The sequence below is a fragment of the Notamacropus eugenii genome, chromosome 6 (assembly GCF_028372415.1).
Source record: "Notamacropus eugenii isolate mMacEug1 chromosome 6, mMacEug1.pri_v2, whole genome shotgun sequence".
In the NCBI taxonomy this organism is placed as follows: Eukaryota; Metazoa; Chordata; class Mammalia; order Diprotodontia; family Macropodidae; genus Notamacropus; species Notamacropus eugenii.
The window spans coordinates 41,965,486-41,993,173 of record NC_092877.1 but is presented as its reverse complement, the minus strand read 5'-3'; the positions used below and the strand labels follow the sequence as shown (position 1 = coordinate 41,993,173).

At 37.8% G+C, this 27,688-nt stretch overlaps 1 long non-coding RNA gene across 1 annotated transcript; it reads right to left on the bottom strand.

The window, feature by feature from the left end:
• Nucleotides 1-62: 62 nt before the first annotated feature.
• Nucleotides 63-27,249, bottom strand: LOC140510778 (uncharacterized). Its single transcript, XR_011969374.1, has 4 exons — nt 27,050-27,249; nt 26,234-26,368; nt 1,421-1,576; nt 63-679 (listed from the first exon to the last, which is right to left on the bottom strand). It is a non-coding gene; the product is annotated as an uncharacterized lncRNA (long non-coding RNA).
• Nucleotides 27,250-27,688: the final 439 nt, after the last annotated feature.

The following is a 27,688-nucleotide window of genomic DNA, read 5'->3' as shown; positions in this document are numbered from 1 at the left end:
AAACAAGTCATGGTATATGAGTAACAAAATGGACAGTTTCAAGAGCAAATTGAAAAGACATCTTATGGACTAATACAAAGTTTAATGAACAGATCAAGGAGAAAAAAATGTTCAGAGTTGTCACAACACCATAGAGAAAAAGAGATTTGAAATACTATAAAATTGGGGGCCACAGTTCCAGAGGACTGAAGATGAAGCACAGCTCCTGTGTGCCAGAGCAACGATGAACTTAAAATACAGAGAGACAGCAATCTTTTGGGGTATAACTAGAATAAGCATCAGCAAAATCAACTGGGATGAATTTTGCTTTTTTGTTCAGTAGTAAGTGGGAAGAGTGGAAGAGACATTATATAAATGCATGTAAAAAATCTTTTTAAAATTTTACTACCTCATTAAATGTTCCTTGCCCACTTCCTTTTCTGCTGTTCTCTAGCTGCTAATAATCCTCATTCCTGAATAATCCCCGCAATTTGATTTCTCCAGTCCTACTGCAGGGTTACTAAGCAGTTACTGAAGAAAGTCATGTTAGCCAGATTTTATAAGCTGTAAATTGTACTTCGTAATCTGAGATCCCTCATTGATAACCAAGATGGTTGAGGAAAGTGAATTTTAAGAACTAATTTAACTGGACTGGTTGCTCCTTTAGTTCTTCAGATAAAATGAAACATCTGGTAAATTCCTGCAATGAAAAGGAATAAAAATATATGATTCTAGTTAATGACCCTCAGTCTAAATGTTAGCATGCTGGAAAGGATCCTTAAAATTCATGATTCAGCCTTCCCATTTTACAAATGAAATCCCAAAAGGTCACATGCCTCAGGTCATATGACTAACAAGTGACAGAAAGTGGAAAATTTTAACTAATAATCAGAGCTATTCATGGTTTATTTGGTGTGGGGACTGGTTTGAAATTTAGAAAAACTGTATAAATTTAAGCATAAAAAATCCTACAAGGTTCATGTATGTAAATAACCTTAACAGAACATTAATTCCTATACAGATCAGGAATGCAGTATAAAGCGTGTGTGTATGTGTATGCTAACAGTTTCAACATACAACATAAGGTCATCAACGAACCTGATGGTTTGTGTGGAACCAGAAATTCTCTAACAAAAATATGAGATTCTTCTGGACCAAAGGACAAATGCAGCACATAGAAGGCAGGGAGTTGAACCATGCTTTATCTATTTCTCACCAGGCACTCAATGACTATACAAGAGCACATCCAACATCATAAACAGGATAAGTTCACCTCACCATTTCCTATTTCTAATTCTGGGAGACTGGAATTTCTTCACAATTTTTCTATCACTGCTTTATATTTGGTATGTAATCACAGATTAAGTAAAAAATTGAATACAAAAAGTTAAGCATGTACAACTCCTTTCTCCAGTGCTAGGACATTAAATGACTTTACAACCTCAGTTCCTGCTGGGTCTCCCAGAGAGTATCTGCGCTCTTCCTTAAAAGAGCCTCCTCCTCAGAATTCAGTTATCTTCAAAATATCTGAAATACCATCCTTTCCCAAAACACAGGGGACAGGACACTGAGGAAGACCTTTTATTCCATACAAGCCCTGAAAAGCAAAAAGATTATTATAATTATTCTTGCAAATTAAAATCTGAGATCTTTAATAATCAGAAAGTTATTTGGTATAAGCAGCAAATGAAAATTTCTAGCCAAGCCAAACTCTCCTCAAAAAAGCCACAGGCAAAGATTATAAAAGGTGCCAAAAGAAGCATTAATCCATTACAACCAAAGAGAAAAACCTGTAAACCTCCAAACAGTCCAGGATTAGAAAAGAAATTCACAAAAAATCCTGAGGACACTGTGGTCAAAAGTGTTTTGGGGAGCCTAATGCTAGTGAAATAGCATCTGGTTAGGGACACAGCAAAAGACAAAGCAAACTTCCAGCAGGTGACTGCAGGGAGATAGATGAGGTACAGGTGCCCCATATAATCCCCACAGAGCACTCCTGTAAGCCTGAATCCATCAGGATTGCAGATCTCTTCTTGTGGTCTGATAGGGCTGCAAGAGAAGCAGCAGCAAACTCCCAATTGGTGATTTTAAGTACAGGCAGGTTAAGGCCAGCACTCCTATTAGCCCAACAGGATATGGATACAGATGATAGGAAATAAGGCAGAAGATAAGGCCTGGTCCAAATCCCTGTCCCAAACCAGAGCTGAAGAATAAGAAAAGGAAGGAGTCTAAGGTGATCCAGCCACGCCATTCAGAATTGCAATAAGAGTATCCAGGTAATAGGATAGGACCAGAGTCAAGCAACCTCAACTAAGTGCTGAATGGATGGAACAAAGCTTGGCCCTGGCACGAAAATCCCAATAAGATTCTTATTTATAGGAACTAAGGCTGGAGTAAACAGAAGAAAATTTCTAACACAAAGAAGAAATACTATAGATAAAGAAAAGCCCTAAAGGTAAACCCTGTAGAAAAGAACAAGATAAGCATAAATGGAGCCTTGGAAGAGGCAGGATTCCAGGTATGGTTAGAAGAAATGAAACGAGGTTAAAAAAAATGCTTTTAAAAAATCAGAAAATAAATTTTTTAGGAGGTGGAAAACAGTAGATTCTCTGAAAAATCCACTATCAGGATCAATGACCTCAAAAACAAATACAAGAGAGAATTTGAGGATCACAGAACTCCCTGAAAACCATGACCAAGCAAAAATCCCAGTACAACAAATTGTATTTCATGAAATTGCAATGGGAAACCATCTAGAATTATTAGAACCAGAGGGCAAAGCAAAAATGAAAAGAAAACAACTAGTCACCAGCTGGAACTTTGAAATGAAAACATTTAGAATGTCTAAGCCAAATTCCAGAGCTTGTAGGACAGAAAAAAAATACTGTACATAGCCAGGGGAAAAAAATCAAAATACCAAGAAATCACAGGATCACACAAGAACATGCTGCAACTAAAATAAAGGAATGAAAATTTTGGAATATGAAATAAGGAAAAAAGATGTACAATCAAGAATAATTTACCCTGAAAAACTGTGATAAAACAGGACAGGAGTGGGAGTAATGGCAGACAGAATATAAGACAACATTTCTCATAGTCGAGATGTGTCAGAAGAGTATATAAGCATGGAAGGTTAGGACCTCATATGTGAAGCTGTTATATGTACGTATATATGTATCTTGTATATGCCCCTTTATTCTAGACAAATCTAGTAAGAATGATAAAAGAAGAAAAGTTAAAGACCTGAGCAACACTTTACTTACAAAAGTTACATAAGACAGATTTCTCTGGCAGTTACTGAGAACACAAAGGAAAATACCTATTTCTCAGCTAAGCATGGCACCTGTACATAAACTGACCATATCATAGAGCAAAATAAAGTGTTTAAACCTATTCTTTACTGATCATAATACATAACTATGTGATTGTGAGCATTTGAATAAAAAATTCCATTTAGAAAGAAATTAATCTTAAAAATTGGTGGATAAAAGAAGAAATTATAGAAAAATGAATTAATTTCATTAAAAAAATCAACACCCAAATTCTGGGAAATAAACCAAAACTGTCCTTAGGACACACAGGAAAGACAGACCAGATATATTGGACATGTGAATTTAAAAATGATAAAAGAAAACATAAAATGATAAAAATAGAAATTTGGAAAGTCAGTTATTTTTAAAAATTTAATTGGCTGAAAAACCTATGGAAAATAGTCAAAGATGACTGGGGAAGGGGGCACAGAACCAAAATGGTGGAATAGAGAAAATATTACAGCTGAGCTCGGTGTTTCCCTCTAAACAATTTTAAATAATACCTCAAATCAAATTCTGGAGTAGCAGAGCCAACAAAAAAATCATGGTAAGATATTTTTCCAGCTCAAGACAAGTTAGGTCATCAGAAGGAGAGGTCTATAATGCTGGACTAGAGTGCATATGCAGTGGCAACAGCAGCAGCAGTTTTGGGACTCCTCAAGCCAGGGATGGTAAAGGGATTTGGCTACTTAAGATATTATAGGGAACGCTTGTGCTGATATTCAGCACAGGGCCAGGTGCTGTTTGGCAACTCCATTGCCGGTACCAGCTTCTGAGTTGTGGGTCCAAAGTGGAGAGGAGCACTTTCAGTCACAAGGGAAAACGGGTCTTTCCTGGGTAAAGGAAAGGGTGCAGGCTAGGAAAGCAGTGGTCACACCTTTCCAAGGATCACACCACCTTGGAAGCACAAAAAACTACCATACTCCCAGAACTAGCTCTGAAAACAGTAGTGCAATTAAGCTTCAGATGGGTACCTCACCACCACCAGCACCAACCCTGGGGACAGACCCCAGCTTTATCATAAGGTTCGAGGTCAAGAAATAGGCTGGAAAATGAGCAACCACAAACAAAAGAATCTGTCCATAAAAAATTACTAAGGTAAATGCAAGACAAATGCAACAGAAAAAACATCAAAACAGCTATAAGCAAAGCCTCCAAAGGAAAACAATGTGAATTGGACACAAGTCCAACAAGAATTCCTGGAACGGGTTAAAAAAATTTTTTTTAACAATAAAAATGGTAGGAGAAAAATAGGGAAAGAATAAAAGCTATGCAAGAAAAATATATAAAGAGAATGAACAGCTTGGTAAAGAGACATAAAAAAGAAAATACTGAAAAAAATAATACCTTAAAAACAGAATGGACCAAAAAGTAAAAGAGAGAAAAATTTACTGAAGTAAATTACTCCTTATAAAAGCAAAATAGGCTAAATAGAAACAGAGGCACAAAAGCTCACTAAAGAAAATACATCCTTAAAAATTACAATTAGTCAAGTGGAAGCTAGTGACACCATGACATGTCAAGAAACAAAACAGTCAAAAATTGGAAAAACAACTAACTTAGAATATGAATCAAAGAGAAATAATTTACTGGACTATCTGAAAGTCATGACAGAAGAACTTAACCATCATATTTCAAAAACTATAAAGGAAAATTGTCCTGACAGAACCACAGAATTTAACAAATTGAAAGACTCTTAACTATCACTACTTGAAATCATTACGACTGCAAAATGACATCTTCCAGGAATATTAGAGGAAATTCTAAAGCTCCCATGACAAAATACTGCAGGTAGCCAGAAAGATTCAATTCCATTCAAATGCCATGGAATTATAGTCAGGATCACACAACAATCAGTAACTATTAAAGGAGTGGAGGGCTTGTAATATGATTTTCTGGAAGACAAAAGGGCCAGAATTACAACCAAGAATAACTGAATACAATCCTTCAGGGGGAAAAAATGTACATTTAATGAAATAGAGAACTTCCAAGAGAACTGTTAATGAAAATCTGATTTTCAAATACAAGACATGCAAGGGAAACATAAAAATAAACATGAAAGGGAAAATCATAAGGAACTCAAAAGTTAAGCTGCTTACATTTCTCTATGGGAAGATGACATGTAACTCCTAAGAATTTTAGCATTATTATTAGGGCGGTCAGAAGAACTCTACATATATGAAGGGCATGGGAGTGAGTTGATGATGTTGGGATGATCTTTAAAAAATGATGGGTAAGAAAGAGGGATATACTGGAGGAAGGGGAAAGGAAGAGGAAGAATAGTGAAAACCATGTCACATAAAAGATGCACAAAAGGAAGAACTTTTACAGAGGAGAGAAAGATGGGGGGAGGCAACATCTGAACTTCATTCTTATCTGAATTAGTCCAAAAACTATGCCCAAAGGGCTACAAAAATGTGCATACCCTTTGACCCAGCAATATCGCTACTAGGACTGTATCCCCAAGAGATCATAAAAATGGGAAAGGGTCCCACATGTACAAAAATATTTATAGCAGCACTCTATGTAGTTGCCAAAAACTGGAAGTCAAGGGGATGTCCATCAATTGGGGAATGGCTGAATAAATTATGGTATATGAATGTAATGGAGTACTATTGTGCCATAAGAAATGATGAACAAGAAGACTTCAGAGAGGCCTGGAAGGATTTATGTGACCTGATGCTGAGTGAAAGGAGCAGAACCAGGAGAACTTTGTGCACAGCAACGACCACAGTGTGAGAGAGTTTTTTCTGGTAGACTTGGAATTTTGTAATAACGCAAGAACTTCTTATAAAAAAAAAAAATCCCAATGGTGGTTCTCAAGGCAAAATGCCTTCCACACTCAGAAAGAAATATGGAAGTCACTCACATATTGTAGCAGATCATGTTTGTGTATGTGTTTGTGTATCATGTTCTGATTTGTTATACGATTTCTTTCATTTATCTTAGTCTGACTACATAGCATGACTATAGTGAAAATATACTCAATAGGAAAGTATATGTAGAATCATACAGAATTGTATGCAGTCGTGGGGAGGGAGGGGGGTAGTGGGGAGTAGGTGGGGAGGGATAAAATCTCAATTGTATGGCAGTGAGTGTTAAACATTAAAAAATAAAAAATAAAAAAATAAAAAAAATGAATTAGTCCAAAAAAGAAATAATACATATATACACATTCAGTTAGGCAAAGAAATCTATCTTACCTAACAGGAAATGGGAGGGTAGATTAAGGGAGGCAGAAGCAAGTTAGACTTGAAAAGGAACAGAGTAAGAAGAGAGAGAGACGGATGAGTAGAAGAAAATAGGATGAAGGGAAATGTAGAGTTAATAGCCATAACTGTAAGGATAAAGTCACCCATAAAACAAAAGATGATAGCAGAATGGTTTAGAAATCAGAATCCAATAATATGTTGTTCACAAGAAACACTTGAAAAGAAAGACACAAAATTAAAATATGGGGATAAATCAGAATCTATTATGCTTCAACTGAAGTAAAAAAAGGCATGGGCAGTAATTATGGTCTCAGATAAAGCAAAAATAGGCCTAATTAAAAGATAGGCAAGAAAAGTACATCTTGCTAAAAATTATAATAAAATAATATCAATACTAAACATTTGTATCAAATGGTATCTACATACATTCTTAAAGAAAAAGTTAAATGAGTTATAGGAAGATGTAGGCAGTAAAATTATGAATAACCATAAAATAGACAAGAAAGAAATTAAAATGTTTAGAAAAGTGAGATAAAGTATACATCTGGAGAAAACCGAATGGGAATAGAAAGGTGTAAACCTTTTTCTCAGCTGTACAAGGCATTTTCACAAAAAGTGACTACATATTAGGGCATAATAACCTCAAACAAATGCAGAAAAAATTAATGCACCCTTTTCATACCATAATACAATAAAAAATTATATTCATTAAAGGGCTATAGAAGCATAGATTAAAAATTAACTGGAAAGTAAATAATCCAATTCTAAAGAATGAGTGGATCAAAGAACAAATCAAAAACAATTTCATTAAAGAGACAGCAATGAGACAACATACCAAAATTTATGGGATGAAAGGAAAGCAATACTTAGGGGAACATCTATATCTCTAAATGCATACATCAGTAAATGAAACAGCAGATCGATGAACTAGGCATGCAACTAAAAAAACACTGGAAAAAAGTTTTAAATCCCTAATTAAACAGCAAAATAGAAATCATGGGAAATCAAAAGATTAAAATGCAAAGTCAAGTGAGCAGAAGTAGGGAAACACTACACATAGTTAACAATATTATAACAACGATCAACTGTAAAAGACCTTGGTACTCTGATAAAAAAAATCCAAGATAATTCCAAAGGACCCATAATCCAAAACAAAACAAAAAAACCCTAGACACCATCTTTCAAGAAATTATCAAGGAAAACTGCCCTAATATTCTAGAGCCAGAGAGTAAAATAGAAATTGAAAGAATCCACCAATTACCTGCTGAAAAAGATCCTAAAACGAAAACTGCCAAGAGTATTAAAGCCAAATTTCAGAGTTCCTTGGGTAAGGAGAAAATATTGCAAATAGCCAGAAAGAAATAATTCAAGTATCATGGAGTCATAGTCAGGATAATATAAGATTTAGAGCTTCCACATTAAAGGATCAGAGGGCTCAGAATATGATACCTAGAGGGGGAAAGGAGCTGGAATTACAACCAAGAATCACCTTCCCAGCAAAACTGAGTATAATCTTTCAGGGGGGAAAAAACTGACATTCAATGAGAAAGAGGACTTTCAAGCATTTTTGAAGAAAAGACCAGAGATGAAGAGAAAATCTGACTTTCAGATACAAGACTTAAAAGAAGCATAGGCAAACAGGAAAGGGTAATTGTAAGGGACTTAATAAGGTTAAATTGTTTACACTCCTACACTGAAAGATTATATTTATAACTCATAAGACCTTTCTCGTAGTTAGAAGGAATATACAGAGAGAGGGCACAGGTACAAGCTGAATATGAAGAGATGATATCTTAAAAATAAAATTAAGAGAGGAATGTACTGGGATAAAGAGAAGGGGAAAGATAGAATGGGGTAAATTATCTCACAAAAAAAGGCAAGAAAAAGCTTCTACATTAGACGGGAAGAGAGAGGAGGTGAGTGGAGTAAATGAACTTACTCTCATCACAACTGGCTCAAAGAAGGAATAACACACACACACACTCAACTGGGTATAGAACTCTATCTTACCCTACAGGAAAGTAGAGGGCAAGGAGATAGGGTGTGGGGGGTGATGGAAAGGAGATACAATTGGAGAAAGGGATAGTCAGAAGCAAAACACTTTTGAGGAAGGACAGGATAAAAGGAGAGAGAGAAAAAAGAATAAATGGGGGAGGAATAGGATGAAGAGAAATACAGTTAGCAATATTAACTGTAGAAAAAAAATTTTGAAGCAAGTTTCCTGATAAAGGTCTCATTTCACAAACATAGAGAACTGAGTCAAATTTATAAAAATAAGAGCCATTCCCCAACTGTTAAATGATCAAAAGATGTGGTCATTTTTCAGATGAAGTAATCAAAGCTATCTATAGACATATGAAAAAATACTCTGTTGTTTGAGGATTAAATCAATTCTAAGGTACTACACTTCATACCTATTAGACTGACTAACAGGACAGAAAAGGTAATGACAAATGTTGGAGGGGATGTGGGAAGGAGACATTGATGCACTATTGGTGAAGTTGTGAACTGCTTCAACCATTTTTTTGTTTTGGTTTTTTTATTTATTTTTTTATTTTTGGTTTTCAACAGACACTTCCATAAGATTTTGAGTTTCATCTCAAAATCTCAGTTTTTCTCCTCATCTCCCCTCTGCCCACCCCAAGACAGCATGCACTGTGATTACCCCTTCCCCCAATCTGCCCTCTCTTCTATCATACCCCTCCCTTCTCTTATCCCCATTCCCTCTATTTTCTTGTAGGGCAAGATAGATTTCTGTACCCCACTGCCTGGATATCTTATTTACCAGTTGCATGTAAAAAGAATTTTTAACATTTATTTTTAAAACTTTGAGTTCCAACTACTTTCTCTTCCTCCCTTCCCACCCATACCCACTGAGAAAGCAAGCAATTCAACATAGGTAATACATGTGTAGTTATGCAAAAACCTCCATAACAGTCATACTGTGAAAGACTATATTTCCCTCCATCCTATCCTGCCCCCCATTTAGTCTATTCTCTCTTTTGACCCTATCCCTCCTCAAAAGTGTTTACTTCTAATTACCCCCTCCTCCCAATTGCCCTCCCTTCTATCATCCCTCTCACCCTCCCACTTCTCCCCTTTCCCCTACTTTCCTGTAGCGTAAGACAGATTTTCATACCAAATTGAGTGTGCATGTTATTCCCTCCTTAGTTCAAATGTGATGAGAGTAAGCTTCACTCTTTCTCTCTCACCTCCCCCTTTTCCCCTCCATTGAAAAAGCTTTTTCTTGCCCCTTTTATATGAGATAATTTGCCCCATTCTATTTCTCCCTTTCTCCTCGCAATATATTCCTCTCTCACCCCTTAATTTTGATTCAACCATTTTTAAAGCAATTTGGAAGTACGCCCAAAGGGCTATAAAACCATGCATACCCTTTGAGTTAGTAATACCACTACTAGGTTAATATCCAAAAAGAGACTAAAAAAAGGAAAAGGACCACTTTGTACAAAAATATTTATAGTGGTTCTTTTCCAGGGGCTGAGAATTTGAAAGTGAGGGAATGCCCATCAATTGGGAAATGGCTGAACAAGTTGTAGTATGTCATTTTGATTTGTGTTGTAAGAAATAATGAGCAGGATTCTCTTGGAAAAACCTGGAAAGACTTGCATGGGCTGATGCAAAGTGAAATGTACTGTGTACAAAGTAACAGCAATATTGTAAGATGAACAGCTGTGAATGACTGGGCTACTCTCAGCAATACAACCAACTCTGAAGGACTCATGATGAAAACTGCTATACATTTACAGAGAGCGATGGTGTCTGAATACAACTGAAGCATACTTTTTTAAAACTATTTTTCTTGAGGTTTTTTTTGTATTTGTTTTCTTTCACAATATGATTATTGTGGAAATTTTTTGCATGACTACATATGTATAACCTATATTGAACTGTTTGCCTTACCATTGTGAGTGGGGAGTGGGGAGGGAGAAAAGGACAAAATTTGGAACTCAAAGCTTTCAACCCAAATATTAAGAATTGTTTTTACATGTAACTGGGGAAAAATAAAATACTAAATTAAAAGAAAAAAATTAATAAATGTTAGAAAAAAAGGATTTTATATTTGATCCTGGATATGACAGGGAGCAACTGGATTTTATTGAAATCTGACATAGATCCACATGTTTAGTAGGAAGATCATTTTGGTAGTTACGTGAAGGGTGGATGGAACAGGAAGAGACAAGGCAGGGTCAGCAATCAGAAGGCTACCGCAATAGACCAACTGTGAAGTAATGAAGACCTGCACAACAGTAGTGGCATGTTAGAGAAGGGAGGGAGGTATGAGAGATGTGAAGGTGGAATTGACAGAATTTGACAATAAATTGGATCCCAGAGGTAAGAGAAGAGTCAAATAAGGCACCAAGATTATGAGCCTGTGTGAATAAGGATGCAGTTATGATGAGTTTGAAGGGAAAGAGAGTAAGTTTGTTTTGGATCTGTTGAGTTTAAGATGCCTACGTAATAGTGTTTCATACACAATCCTCTATTATTGTACTTCTTTGTGCAAGGAAATGTCTCATGTTTACTGATGTCTGTCAAACTCATAAAAAAAGCAATTTTTTAAAGAAGAACCCAATGCTATATACTTCAAAGATAGAAAGGTCCTGTATACACTACAATATTTATAGTAGCAATTTTTATAATAGCAAAAAATTGGAAACAAAATACCCATAAATTGAGGAAGGTCTATGAATAGAAGACGGTATATGTATATAATAAATATGTATGAATATAATAAAAATATTACTGTGTTAATGAATAATGTAAATAAACACAAGAAGACAGATGCATTGATGCAAAATGAAGTAAGCAGAGCCCAAAAAAATAACCCCAAAACCCAATATATACAATGACAACAACGTAAGGGGAAGAAAAAACCCTGAATGTCTGTACAATTATAATGAACAAGCCTGACTCGGAAAAGATAGACACATGCCTCCCCCTCCCCTTTTGTAGGACAAAAGGACTGTGGGGGTATCAAATGGCTCAAAATCACTTGATACGCTGGTTTGTTTTGAACTTTCCTCTTTCTTTTCTTATTCACTATATTAAGAAATGGTTCTCTGGATGGAGAAAGGGTGAGGAATATACTGGGAAATTTGTAAAAGGTTACTGCTCACCATGAGTAACTCAGCAACAATTAGCAGCATTATGACTTTAAAAAAAGAGAAAGCAGATCACACTACAGCACCTCCTCTTCCTAACAGAAGCACAATCTCAATCTCTTTAGTAAGTCTTTTCTTCATCTGCTCCCTCCACATTTCCTTTCTCTTTCATCCTACCATTCCTGCTCCACCTCCTCTTCCTCCCTTCACAGTTGTGACCTTATGGCTAACCACTCCAAGCACACACCATCATCGACCCTTGCATCTCTTGCCCCTTTTCCAGTTGCTAGTCATGCCTTGGTACACACCACCCTGAGTTAGCTCCCACCTAGCCCATCATTTTCTACTCACATGCTGCTAAACATTCCTAGAAAAGTCACAAAACCATGCTTACTGTGTTCAATCCAAACTTAGGACATTCAAATGAGACTCTCACGGCTACACTGCAATCTTATTGTTCTTTTGTGAATCTTTCCTATAAACTCCTACACAACTTCCATCTCCTCAGCAGAGATGTCACTTTTACTTCACTGAGACAGTTGAGGCATCTGTCATGAGTTCCCCTTTTCTCACGCTGTAAAACTCAAAACTGCTCTTTATCACACTCTCCCTTTTTGTACCAATCTTTAATGAACACATGGGCCTTCACTTGACCAAAAATAATCCCTCTTACTTGTGCTCTTGGCTCCATTCCTTCTCACCTCTTCTTTGAGCTTACTCCCTTAAGAATCGCAGTCTTTCCTGATCCCTACTGCTGCTGGGGCTTTCTCTTCTTAAATTACCTTGTATTTTATTTTATTGTTCACCAGCCTCCCACAACAGAATGTAAGCTCCTAGATGGCCAATTTCTATCACTGTATCTCCAGGACAGTGCTTTGCATGTAATAGATGTTTAATAAATGTTTGCTGAAATGAATGGCAAGGCCTTTATCACAGTCATTTATCACATTATATTGTTTCCCAAGGTAAATGAGTTTTAGGGTAACAGACTCTGCTCATCTGAGGTTATGGAGTCACACAGAGAATACCAGAGACTGGGCCCTATCACTTAAACGAGTAACTTCTCTTCTTTGGGGATTAATCTCCACATTTGAGAAAAAGCTAGGTTTATGTTAGACAATCACTGTTATCCCTTCCAGCTCTATCTTTCTCAATTCAAAGAACCATCCAAATAAAAATTTGTCTCCGATGACACCAATGAACATTTTGGGGGGGACAGCATGGTATTTGCCTTGTGATACTGATCCCCCCAAATTAGTCATATTTCCCCCTAACATTCTGAATTTGCCCAAATGGAGACATACACTGAATGTACAGTAAAGGTTCATTAAGAGAATCAAGTGCAAAGGTTTACCTTAATCATGGTAGAAAATGAATGAACCTACTTAACATTCTTCATAATAGTGCCTGTCAGATCTGCCACAGACAAGTGAACAGCCCGGGAGGTATAGCCCTTCAGTTTGATAACATCATGAGCACTGTAATTGGAAGAAATTTTTTAAAAATCAAGTTCCTATGCAGTCAGGTTAGAAAAGCAGCTACTATTATACTCAAGTTTTATTAGAGTCCACTAACTGCAACTGACCAGGAGCATGGATCAAAACCACCATCACTACTAAAACTGGAAGAAACCACAACACTTGAATGTCAAGTTCAGGACTTTCCCAGTTGCTTCCACATCAGCCACAGTCACAACTAATAGGTCCCAGCATGCTAGCTTAACCCTTAGCAGCAGCAACTGAAGAAGTAACCAAAACCCAAACCCAAGTAAGTACAAACAGAAGACCCAAAACAAAGGAACAAAAAAGGCATATATTTCTTTTCTAACTGGGCTATCGCCAGTCGTCTTAACTTCTGTCTTGCTACTGGACTCCTGGACTCTGGAGAAGTGAGGTTGATGACTTCGTACAGCTCTGCCTCACGTAAATCCAAGTCACTTGAAAGTCAAGACAACACCCTCATGATATCATTGGTCCTCTGCAAGAACAAAGGACTAACAACTCTTTTCCATACAGCCCTTCATTCCCTGTGATGTATGAAGACATTATCATTTCCTCCATCGACTATCCCTTTATCCCATCCCCAAGTCTTCTGATAGATTTCCTCCCATAACATGAGGAGAGGACCCCTTCTCACACATACACACCAATCCCTAAGAGTGCGCTGTGCAGATAATCTCTGCCCTTTAGAGCTCAATTTCCTGTTACCTCAAAAGAGTAGCTGTTCTTGATATTATTATTTTCTACTCTTTGTCATGCTAAACCTACAATTAAGTCCGCAATATCTAGTACCCAATCCTAGCCTGCCACTGCATCTCCTGCCTAAGCAAGGGTTATGAAAGGGATCAAAGAACAGTCATGACAGCTTGTCTTAAGCTACTAGATATGTGATCAGACTTTATATCCTTGCGCTCTGAGCTCGTCCTTAACTGGACCTCTCTTATTGGCCTAGGCTTCAAGTCATTTTAACCCTTGTCCACAGTAACAAATTAAATGATGTCAAGAAATTGAAATTATCATCCAAAACTTCATCCTAGAAATTCTTTGCCAAGCTTGGTTACATTTATTTTCTTTATTTCACTAATAACTTTAATACCCACCTTAAAAACAAAATGATCCTGTCTCTAGTTTCTGAATTTTGAAGACAGAAAAACTACACATGTACGTGCTGCTGGAAGCAGAATTCATTTTTAAAGCCAGCTGTCCAAGTATTAAGAGCCTGACCTGGTAACCACCTTTTTATGGAGACATCCTCATTGCATCATGTCTTTACTGGTTCCTATGTCCAAGTTAAAATTCTTCAGAGAAGCACCAGCAATATTTACCCCAGTTCACACGGGCACTAAAATAAAAGTATCCAAGAATATACTTATTCTCTAGCATCCAGGAATGTTACTTCTTAGCAAATACTGTAATAATTGTCTTAATAGTCCTTTTTACTACTAGTTGTATTACCTCTTCCTCCTAAGAATATTTCTGTAGTCAAAGGGAGAAATAACTCTAGGACTGCTGAGAGAAGACTGCTGAAAGTCACCTTTCAGGTATTTATCCCTACTACCTTGTTATTTTACAAACTGGCAGGACTGAAAAACATCACACAGTTCTGAGATATGTACTGAGTTGCTACAACAAGATCTGATCATTTTCAATCATACCCACAAATTATTTGCATCCTTTTTCCTTCACATACTTTTCTATAGCCAGGACTAGAAGCCAGGCCACATTCTGTGGGCTCTTTTGCCCAGGAACTTTACTCCAGAGCTCTAGCTGGGGAGACTAGACAAGGAAAACATAATTCATTGTCAATTTAGTAAATGATTATTAACATATCTTCCTTTGTTCCAAAGTCTTAATTTATAAAACACTTTCATCCCATGCCTGATTAGGGTCTGTATCCAGTAGATTCTTAGTATTTATTGAATTATCACTAATGTCTCTTCCTATTAATTCTCTATGTACATCTCTGATCATAATTGGATTCCTTGGCTTTGCCTTATTCGAATTTCTGGTCTTTGGTAATCACACAGTTCAAATTAAATATAAACTATATACTATTACTTCAACCAGTGGTTTAAAAAAAACAACATACATCCTAAGCTATACTCCTGGTATACCCAATGTATCCAGGCCTTCATTTCCTCAAAGTTTAAAAACTTCTTCAGAGAATCATTGATGTGGCTTATTTATAATGATATCTGATACAGATCAATTACTTTCACAAAATAAATTTTAGAAAGACTGTACAAGTAATGCCTTAGACTTACCAGAACTGCTTCCATGCTCTCCAAGGACCCACCCATGGCAACTACTGGAGTGGATACCCACCCACTCCCCAATTAGGAGACGAAAACGTGCAGTGTCCAAACTGCAGCCACTTCTAATGATGCAGTACATGTTAAAACCACTTAACTTCAAGGCAACTTAAGTCAAAACATTCACTGGGAAGAAAAAAATTCAAGTTTAAAAAAGACAACAATCAAGAAATAAGAATTTGAGTGCTCACCACAAAGATAAAAATCAAACAAATCCTTTCCCTCAAGGAGCTTACAATCTAATGAGGAAGACAGCATGTATATATACAGTTATATAAGAGATACACAAAGCAGACAGAAGGTAACCTTGCATGAGAATGCACATGCATCAGGAAAAGCCTCCTGATGAAAGTGGTACTATATTTAACTGATAATTTTTTTGCTTATCTAAACAGATTAATAAATGTGAAAGAGACATGAATAGTTCTATGTTTCTCATTTAAGGAAATTAACATGTCCAAAAATAACAGATGGAAATAATACATGATACTCCTGAAGTCTGCTGGTACAATAAGATAAACCAAGATTCTCCACAAAGAGCTCAAAAAAACCACACACAACAACAGATATTTGTTAACAAAGTCACTAATAACCTCAGCCAGACTTGTTAAATAAAGTCAGCCATGCAAAGTAAACCCTTTTACAATAGACAATTTTGAGTTTTTAAGGTAAATATCTAAAATTATAATTTTTTAAAGCAAATTTCAAGATCTATTCTGGTAACTTAGATGAAGACGATATAATAAAATCTAATAATCTGTAATTTGCAGTAACTTGAATGAGGTTGGATTAAATTTTACCTTTATATTTATATAAAGAAAGTTTGTTAAATAAATAGTATAAACTCAGAATCATAAGTAGCAGTTCTACAGGCTAACATAAGCACTACAAAATGCATCTGAGGCAAACAGCTAGAAAGGTATGCTCAAATCAACTGAGACAATTTTCTGTGGAGGGAGTGACTCAGGGCAATTCTCATAGTAAGGAGACAGGTCCTAGGACCCCACAAAATGGAGAGAGATCAGGATGGGATAGACGAGGATTTGTTTGCCTGGGATGCAGATACTGGGAAGGAGGGAGGGGGAAGAAAAGCAGAATCCAAGAAGAATCTGAACAATTATTCTTACTAAGTAGTTGTGCTTCAACCAACCAAAGGAATATCAGTGCTGTCATTGCCCTCCAAACTGTAGTGCCTTGGGAAAAGCCCCAGTTGCTTTCCTCTGGATATTGCTCTGCCTAAATCAGACTTCAGAGAGCTAGGTGGCAAATAGAGTGCTGGACCCGAAGTCAGGAAGACTTATCTGACTTCAGATACTTCCTACCTGTGTGACTCTAAGCAAGTCACTTAACCCTATTTACCTCAGTTTTCTCATCTGTTAAATGAGATGGAGAAGGAAATGGCAAACCACTCCAGTGTGTCTGTCCTTCGTTGCCAAAGAAGAGCATGCCAGCAGAGAAATAATGACATGACTTGAACTTGACTTTTGTTTTAAGTGAGGGACGGCTGTGCAGGTCACCAGCCTCACTTCTCCTCCAGAGCCATCTGGATCTAGTGACCAGATGTTCATCAGGATGACTGGAGATGACCCAGGATGAGGCAATTGGGGTTAAATGACTTGCCCAAGGTCACACAGCTAGTGAGTGTCAAAAGTCTGAGGTGAAATTTGAACTCAGGTCCTCCTGACTCCTGCACTGGTGGTCTATCCACTGCATCACCTAGCTGCTCCTAAACCACTCCAGTATCTCTGCCAAGAAAACCTCAAATAGGGTCACAAAGAGTTAAACATGAGTTGAACAATAACTAACTAGATTTTAAAACTATTTTCAAGCCATCAACAAGAGTTTTGCAAATGGCATTACTTAGAACTGATATGGTAAGGAAAAGTCATAGGATAATAGATTTAAAACTGGAAGGTCTAGAACAATCATCCCCTTTGCCCCCAGTTTTACAGATGAAGAAATTCACTTTATTTTAAAACAGAAGGCAAATGATACAAGCTTGAAACCAAAGAATAATATGCTCAGCAAAATTAAGTCTTTTCCTACAGGGGAAAATAAATGGACCTTTAATGAAAGAATGCTGCCAATCATCCCTAATGAAATGTCCAGAGTTATGTAGAAAGTCTGAAGTACAAACACAAGAGGTAAGAAAAACATAAAAAGGTAAACATGAACAATGATATAGGACTAAACAAGGATAAACTTTACATTTTAATATGGGGAAATGATACAGGTTTCCTTTCTGAATTCTATCATCAGGAGTCATAGAATCTAATTAAACAAGACTGGAAATAGTTCTCATGTTATCTTGATTAAGAGAAGAACAGAAAGAGAAAGGAAGAGGAATACACTGAGCAGAGCTGGGGCAGTGTAGCGCAAATGTGTTATTCACAGCACCTACAGCAGCCATGAATATGCCAGCACAATTCTGAATCGCAAAATACAACAGACTCTGTACCTGGAAGACAGCACCAAAACATCTATTCAGACACTAGAAAGCCAAATCCATCATAGTAACAAAAACATCCATACATAATACGCAACACCAGCTCCAAGCCTTCCCCCTACAAACAAGAAGAAGTGGGAAGTAGCTGACACTTGAACCCACTCTCATATGAACCAAAGGAAAGAAGACACACAGACACACAGAGACACAGACACAGACACAGACACACACACACACACACACACACACACACACACACAGCTAGGTAAAGATACTTTTCTAGTGAAGGGAAAAAGGGAAAGAGGAATTAGTGGGAGGGTAAATTAAGAGGGAAATTTGTCCTAAGCCAAACAAATTCTAACTAAAGATGTACGAAAATATTTACAACTATTTTTGAGGTGGCAAAGAACAGTAATCAGAGTATTCTTGGGGAACAGCAGAAGAAGTTTTTGGTATATGAATGTAATGGAATAATATTATGCTGTAAGAAATGATGAAGAGAATGATCTCAATAAAACTTGAGACTTCTAAGAACTGATTCAGAGCCAGGGGAAAATTTAACAATATTGTAAAGAAAAACAACTTTCAAAAACTTTCTGATCAGTGTAATTGCCAACCATAGTTCCTGAGGACTAATGATATTTGACTGAGATGAAAAGACTCAGAGTAAAAAATAAGACAGTTTCTCATCTGTAAATTGAAGGGCTTGGACTAGATTATCTTCTAACTCTTTTCCAGTCCTAAATATTGATCCTATGAACTATATTTACCAAAATTCTCTAATATTTCTATTTTACCTCCTTTCTAACAAATTTGCCCTGTCTGTGGGCTGGTCAGAAGGTTGTACTCTTCATCCTGCATTCAGTGTCTTTTTTTTTTTTTTAATTTGAGAGACAATCAGGATTAAGTGACTTGTCTAGGATCACACAGTTATTAGTAAGGGTCTGAGGCCAGATTTGAAATCAGGTCCTCCTTACTCCAGGGTCACTGCTCTCAACCACCCAGCTGCCACCAATGTGTCTTTAAAATCATGTCATAAAGTCAAGTCATAGAGTTGGTCCCAGCTTAATAAATGCTTGTTCCCTGTTATTATACAGAGTACCATTCACTGCTTCAAAGCAGCTACCTGGAGTTTGCAGGGTGGAAAAGGATCTTATTCTATCTCAGTATACATCACTCCCAGCATTTTGGAATTCCTCCTTTGCAATGATCTCCAGAAACTGACAGTCTTAATCAAAACGATCTCCTTTTAAAGAAGGTTCAGATCATTCTTTTGATCAAACATCTGCTGTGTCTCAGTACAGAGTATGGTTCAAATTTTTCACCTGGCATTCAAATTCCTCCATTATCTAGTGCTGACTGTCCTTTCAACCTTATCTCATGATACACCCTTACATGTGCACTAAATTCTCATGCCAGACAAATCCTCATTTCCTTTTGTGGCAAAGTAACTAGTCAATTAGAGAAAAGCAGAATCAGTAACAGTAAAATTGGGTAGACAGAAGAACTGGTTAAATAACCACCCAATGAGAAAGCAATGCCAACCTAGGAAAGTTTCTGGTACAGCTCCCAAAGGGCTGTCCTTCAGGTATAACAGTGAGATACAACCAAAGAATTCCAATAACAATCCCAGACATTTATATATACTGCATTTTCAACTTTATAAAGTTGTTTTACAGATATTATCTCTGAGCCTTAATATAATTCTTCATGGTAGGTAGTATAGGTATTATTGGCATGATTTTGTAGATGAGGAAACATTCTGTGAGAAGTTGTGACTTGCCTATAGTCACACAGCTGGCAAGTTGGTTTTCTTCGTTTTCATATAATTGTAAGAATTTATTAGCCAAATTGAATTCGGCCAGTATTCCAAAAAGCATGTAAAATCAGTACACAGGATATAAGATGTCCTAATCCCTACAAGTCAGTAATATACAAATCTTTATAAGACTTTTACTATCATGTCCATGGGATGAATTTATACCTCAAAAATTTCATCAAAATTTACTTTATCTTGCAGCTAGCAAGTTTCAAGGGTAGAATGTGAACCCAGGTCTTCCTGACTCCAAATGCAGCACTGTTGGGCTCTCAGATTAAATAAACAGAATCACAATATACGAAACAAAAGAAGTCAGGGAGCCCCTGAACTCTGCCACTATCTGACTACATGGGAAATAATGTGTTCAGTTCTAAGGGCCATGCTTGAAGAAAAATACTGAAAAAAGTGGAGCAGTTCCATAGGAGCGCAAACAGGATGAGACTGAAAAAAAATGACAAAGATCAAAGAACTAGGGCTGTCTGATCTGGGGAAAATTAGAGCTATCTTCAATGTTTAAGACTGAAATTAAAAGGGGATTAGAACTGCAATGAGTGGCAGACTTTGAGAGATAAGATTTTGACTTGATGTAAAAAATAACAATAATTAGAGCTAACCCTCTTTCTTCGTTGTCATCTCTTCTTTCTCATGATTTCCCCCATTGATTCTGATTTTTCTTTACAACATGACTAATGTGCAAATATGTTTAATATAAATGTATATATATATAGCCTATATCAGACTGCATGCCATCTTGGAGAAGGGAGAGGAAATTTAGAATTCAAACTCTTGTGGAAGTGCATATTGAAAACTAAAAATTAGTTAAAAAAAGTAGTTAGAGTTAACCAAAAGTAGTGGACTGTCTCTCTCTATCTTCCCTATCTAATCTATCTTCCCTCACTGAAGATCTTCAAGCAAAGGCTGGAGGACCACCTGGTAATATTATTACTGTAGAGTGTACTCTTATTAAGTTATTGGTTGAATAAAATGATTTTTAAATCCTTTCCTATTCTGAGACTTATTCAGTAAATTCTGTCATGTCACCTCTTTAAGTCTCACTTTCTTCCCTTTTAAAATTGAGTAAATGGTATTTGCACTACCTACCTCAGTGTTGTTCTGAAAAAAAGTGTCTTGAAAACCTTACAAGTGCTAATATAAACGTTATTAATCTATGATTATTTCCTTCTCTTCCCATCACATCAGTTTCTAAATCCTGTGACTTTTCCACTTTCACATCCCTCTTCTCCCTGTTTCCAGTGCAGTCATTCTAGTTCAGGCCCTTATCTCATCATGTAATACAATTCTGTTCTTGCTGCATCTAGTTTATCCCTTCTTCAATCCACCCTTCGTATGGTTACCAGATAATTCCCTAATTAATTAGTATGATCACACTATTTCTTTACCATATTAGTTCTACCATACATGTACTCCAAACTGGACTACTTTCTCATTCCACTGTTCTAGTTCAATTCTCTCCTCTATCCCTTGTTCGTATCTTCGACTATCCCTCTGTCTACTGAAGCCCCTCCCTTCCTTTAAGGTACAACTCTATCATTCACTTCCAGTGACCTCAAGTCCCAGTTTTCTCATTAAAATTAGGGTAGAAAATGGCTAAACAAGTGGCATATGAGTGTGATGGAACACTATTTTGCTATAAGAAATGACAAAGGGAATGGCTTCAGAAAAACCCGGGAGTAACTTATGAACGATGAAAGAAGCAGCCCTCTTTGTGGTGGCCAAAAACTGGAAATCAAGGGGATGCCCATCAATTGGGGAATGGCTGAACAAGCTGTGGTATATGAATGTAATGGAATACAATTGTGCTGTAAGAAATGATGAACAGGAAGACTTCAGAGAGGCCTGGAAAGACTTATATGAGCTGATGCTGACTGAAAGGAGCAGAACCAGGAGAACTTTATACACAGCAAGTACCACACTGCACGAGGCTTTTTTTCTGGTAGACTTAGAACTACATTGCAATGCAAAGAGTTAAAAAATTCCCAATGGTCTCTTAAGACAAAATGCTTTCCACATCCAGTTATTCCATCTATTAGACATGCCAAAATGTTTCAGTTTTCATCCAGCTAGCCTTGTTTAAAATATAAATTTCTGCTATTTAGAAGATGATTTGTAATATTCTAGTGGAAAATAACTACTCTTTTAAAAACAATAAACTATAGTTTAAAGCATTCTATTGATTCATACTACTAGATAATTGATAGATAAGACAAGAGATTGTTCATTCAATGGTCTCATTCCTTGTTCATATCTTAATTTGTTAATAATAGTAATCTATGACATTAACCTGAACCAGAGACAATCTTTGGCATGTTAATGAATTGGCTGCCATGTTGAAGATCCATCCCTTTACTCTGTTTTCATCAGTATCTACAAGGGCAAGTTTATCAGTTAACTCCTGTAAAACACAAAAATTCATAAAAAAAGAAAACATAAATACTTGATATCTTTAAGGGTAAAAGGAAAATTCTTGAATTGCTAATCTATGTTCAGCCAACAGGAAAGAAGGATAATGAGAAGACTAAGGAAAGCCCTAACTAACTTTAAATACTGAAAAGGCTATCAGATAGAGATGATCATAGATTTGTTCTGTCTTGCTCCAAAAGGTCAGACTATAAGCACTGGGAAGAAGTAACTAACATTTCACTATAGTCAAAAAGGACCTCAGAAGTCATCTAATCCAACCTACAAACATGCCTACATAGCCATCTCCTCCCCAACATTCCCAAAAGGTGGTCATCTAGTCTCCATTTGAAGACTTTTGTTTACAAGGAACTAGCTTCCTTACAAAGCAGCAGTTCTGTTAAGAAGTTTTTACACTATGTCAGAATCCACCTCCCTATCACTATTACCCACTGGACTTAATAGTTACATTGAAAAATTTAAAATAATGCAAAGTTTTAGGGTTTAGAAAAGCACCTTACCTTCCTCACAACAAAGGTAGAGGAAACAAGTATTAATATGCAAATGAATCTGTGACCTCATCAATTGTATATCACAATCCATTCATGCCTGTCCAAATCCCTACAATGTCTATTTGATCTGATAGGAGTCTTCTTACCTTCTCTTGATGTCCAAAGAATAGCCGCATACTTTGGCTGTCCATCTGTTATCCCTTGCACTCACTATGGGGGACTAGCTCATTTTTTAAAACTCATACATTTCCCTCAAATTTCACTTCTTCAAAAATTGTTTGTTAAATGTTTCTGCCTGCTCACACACACCACTTGCCTTTCGGAAGCCCTCTGTATAATACATATAACAAGTATTATCTTCTCCATTTTCTGGGCCTTAGAGGTTAAGAGATTTCTTCAAGGTAACAAAATTTTTAACCTAACTTTTAAAATCCAAGTCCCATGATCTTTCACCTGCACTGTTACCTAACAGATAATGCAAAGTGAATTAAGTGCCTAATAGCTTACGAGTCTACCTCAGTTTATGTTGACAAATGCTTAGATTACAAAGCTGATATTATTGTATAGAGAACTAATGATGAAAGCTGTCCAACAGTAAAATAAATGGACTCTGGAGTTGTCAAGTTTCCTGTCATAGTATTTAAATAACGTAAACGACAATCTGAGAAACAATGTGGGATAGTGGATTCTATTTTTTTTTTTTAATTTTGTAATGTTTAACAATCACTGCCATACAATTGCGATTTTATCCCTCCCCACCTACTCCCCACTACCCCCCTCCCTCCCCACGACTGCATACAATTCTGTATAGATTCTACATATACTTTCCTATTGAGTATATTTTCACTATAGTCATGCTATGTAGTCAGACTAAGATAAATGAAAGAAATCGTATAACAAATCAGAACATGATACACAAACACATACACATACACAAACATGATCTGCTACAATATGTGAGTGACTTCCAAATTTCTCTCTCTGAGTGTGGCAGGCATTTTGCCTTGAGATCCTCCATTGGGATTTTTTTTTTTTTTTTGGTAAAAAGTTCTTGTGTTATTACAAAAATCTAAGTCTACCAGAAAAAACTCTCACACACTGTGGTTGTTGCTGTGCATAAAGTTCTCCTGGTTCTGCTCCTTTCACTCAGCATCAGGTCATATAAGTCCTTCCAGGCCTCTCTGAAGTCTTCTTGTTCATCATTTCTTATGGCACAATAGTACTCCATTACATTCATATACCATAATTTATTCAGCCATTCCCCAATTGATGGACATCCCCTTGACTTCCAGTTTTTGGCAACTACATAGAGTGCTGCTATAAATATTTTTGTACATGTGGGACCCTTTCCCATTTTTATGATCTCTTGGGGATATAGTCCTAGTAGCGATATTGCTGGGTCAAAGGGTATGCACATTTTTGTAGCCCTTTGGTCATAGTTCCAAATTGCTCTCCAGAATGGTTGGATGCGCTCGCAGCTCCACCAACAATGAATTAGTGTTCCAACTTTCCCACATCCTCTCCAGCATTTATCATTTTCTTGTTCTGTCATGTTTGCCAATCTTATAGGTGTGATGTGGTACCTCAGAGTTGTTTTGATTTGCATCTCTCTAACCAATAGTGATTTAGAGCATTTTTTCATATGATTATAGATAGCTTTAATTTCTTCCTCTGAAAATTGCCTGTTCATATCCTTTGACCATTTATCAATTGGGGAATGACTTGTATGATTATACATTTGGATGGGATAGTGGATTCTTGGAGTCAAAAAGGCCTGGGGTTCAAGCTCTTCCTCTGATGCACATAATGTGACCATAAGTAAGTCACTTCATACCTAAATTAAAATTAACTTTTTTTTGCCATGGACCTCCTTTGGCAGTTTGGTAAAGCCTATGGATCCCTTCTCAGAATTATACTTTTAAATGCATAAAATACATAGGATTTCAAGGGAACTATACTGAAATACATACATATGCATATGTATATATATATATATATATATATATATATATATATAAAGTTCATATACACATATGTATGTGTGTGTGTGTGCGCGCGTGTGTGTGTGTGTGTGTGTGTGTGTGTGTGTGTGTGTGTGAAAAGTTCACAGACTCTGGGTTAGGGGCCCCTCAAACTCCAGGAAATTTTCTGAGACTACATATTATAGGTGAGTTGCTAAACTGTATCACTGAGAGGAGTTTCCTGCATTAATGAAAACACAGGTTCAGACCCCATCAGCCCCTCATCTGCAACCCATGTATTCTATCAAAGATTCTACAGAAAGGACTTCTTATTAGTGAGAGGTTACTAGATCATCTGTAAGGTTGCTTCCAAGAGTCTATGATTCTATAATCAAGATAGTTAATCATAAGTTGTAATATATGTGTTCAATTATAAACCTCCAATGTATTTTGTTTTATTCTAAAATAAAGCACTTTAAACTTAAAACTGGAAAACAGTCAAGCAGCTATAAAAGGTTTATCCATATCCTCAGTACTTTGGTGTGATACTTTCACTGCTCGAACGACTGTATAAAGCTTGAGTTACACAATAATAAAGGAATTATTCTCAAAATCTTGAGAAAACCTTATACTTCATAACTAAATATTGAAAATGAGCTGACTCTTGCATATGGAGACTCACAGAACACTGGAACTAGACGTGACCACCTAGTACAAACCCCGAATTTTACAGATAAGAAAACTGAGGCCCAGAATGATTAGTGACTTGCTCAAGATCAAGAGATAGCAAATGACAAAACTGTAATTCATACTCACTTTCCCCTTTTATATGTTGTCTTAATTAGCAATGAAAATATTAACAATATTACATATTATTAACTAGTAAGATTGTCAACAAAAAATAGGAGGAAACAACTGATACTATAACACCTCATTCACATACCAATTGAGTATGCACCAAATGGATGAATGAGGGGATGTGGGAGGGTAGAATGAGGGAGATAAAGAGCAGGTTTTAATATATGGAGAAGAAAAAACTGTTAGCAGTTGACAGAAGCTGCTGTCAGATACCACCTGTGGTCTCTGTTTTGCAATGTTGTCTAAACCAGACATGAAATTTACACACTTTTAGTCTTGCCTAATTTCTGGAATGGAATCCACTATATGAAGAGTTTGAATGAAGTATTACCTATGAATAATCTATTCCCATGCACAGAAGTCTAAAGCCCAAGCAGATTAGAGTTTAATACTGATTTACCAGTTTAAAAGAGGATTACATTCTAACATGGGGTGGGTACCGAGTACAGTTAGCAATGGGGCTAAGTGATGCTGGCAGGTATAACCAGGTAACTAGGTACAACTTAGAAACCTGAACTCTACCAAAGACCTTGAGGAAAAGAGAAGAAAAGACGAGGAAACAAAAAGCCTGCCGAAGCGAAAAGGAAAAAGACAAAAGAGAAGAAGTTCAAAGTGGCCAAGGAGTACTCAGCTAGTACTCACGCAATAGTATGCATCACAGTTCTATAGTCAGCTGCTGGTTTCTTGAGCTCATTTGTAAATAAATCCCCATTTCACAGGCTAAAGAGACTTCTTGTATGATGGTTTACAGCTCTGGCTTCCTTATTCTAGGATCTTACTCACCCTTGTTAAAATAGAGATGGCGCATGCCCTGCCAACTGAGCCAGCTCCTATCATGGAGACCTTATTTCAGGGAGGGGACGCTTCCTTAATGAGATGCTCCATCAGCTGACCCCTGACACTCGCCATCTTGGAGACCTGGCAAAGTGGACAAAATAACCCATCACTCGGGTGGGACGAGTTTCACAAGGTTCACAAGACAGGACACAGACCCAGATGCTCCCGGAGCTTCTAAGTGACAATTCCGAGGTAACAAAGTAGCAGCTGGTCAGTTTCACCCCCGACCGGAGGGGGGGGGGGGCTGGATCTGCAGGAGCGCCTGGGCCTGTCAGCTGCGACGTTCACCCACGGAACGCTGCCGACCCCGCAGGAGGCAACGCTGGGCTTGCCATCCCGTGATGGCACGGTGATCTATTTTGGCTCAGAGAGGGGGATCCCCTCGCAGGCACGGGGTCAGCAGAGCTTTAACCTCGGTGTTCCTGACTCCAGGTCGGGAGCCCTACCCAGCACAGGGCTAAGTCCAACCCCCTGCACATTACGAAGAGGACGCTGGGGACCAGAGGCCAAGTAACTGAGGCAGGCAGCCTGGGGCCTTGGTCTACACCAGGCCCCGGGCCGGGGAGGTGGAAGGCGGCTTCTCAGGAGCCCGCACCGCCCTCCTGCACACCCACTGCGCACGGGCGAGGCTCGGGGCCTCCCCGGGTTGCAGAGGCCTCCCCGGGTTGCAGAGGCCTCCCCGGGTTGCAGAGGCCTCCCCGGGTTGCAGAGGCCTCCCCGGGTTCCTCGCCTAGGGCCACCCACTCTCCTTCGCCTACTCACAGGGGCCAGAGGCCAGGCGACTCCCCTAGGAGGGCTCTCCACCCTGTGGGGCTCAGGGCTGGGTGACATCCCCACGGCCCACCCTTCTGCTCGCACAGAGGGCCCCCACAAACCACCGCATGATGCTCCTCTCCAGAAGGGAAAGGGAGGCAAGGCGGGAACAGCCCCAAGAACGTGGTGTTTCCCAAAAACCCCGCTGACCCCGCCCTCATTAGCTCCTGCGCCTGCGCAGCTGCGCTTACACAGGCCCCCTCGCGAGGGGGCGGAGCCAAAGAAGGGGACACGTGACAGCTACGAGTAGGCCGGTGAGTCAGCCATATTTGAGGGAAAGCTTGGAGTCCAAAAAAAATAACCCGGGAGTCGTCACAGTAGGCCCTGCCCCAGGACAGGTGAAGACCCCGGGAAGCCTTTCTTATGGTTATAAAATAAATATATACCCTACAGAATTATATGGTTAGAGATAATCTTACATTCTTATAGCTACATAACAAAATTGTGTGCTTACAAAATTCTTTTTTTAAATTAATTTATTTATTTTTAGTCTTCCATATTCATTTCCACAAGATTTTGGGTTCCAAATGTTCTCCCCCTCTCTCCCCTGCCCCCACCCCAAGATTACCCCTTCCCCAATCTGCCCTC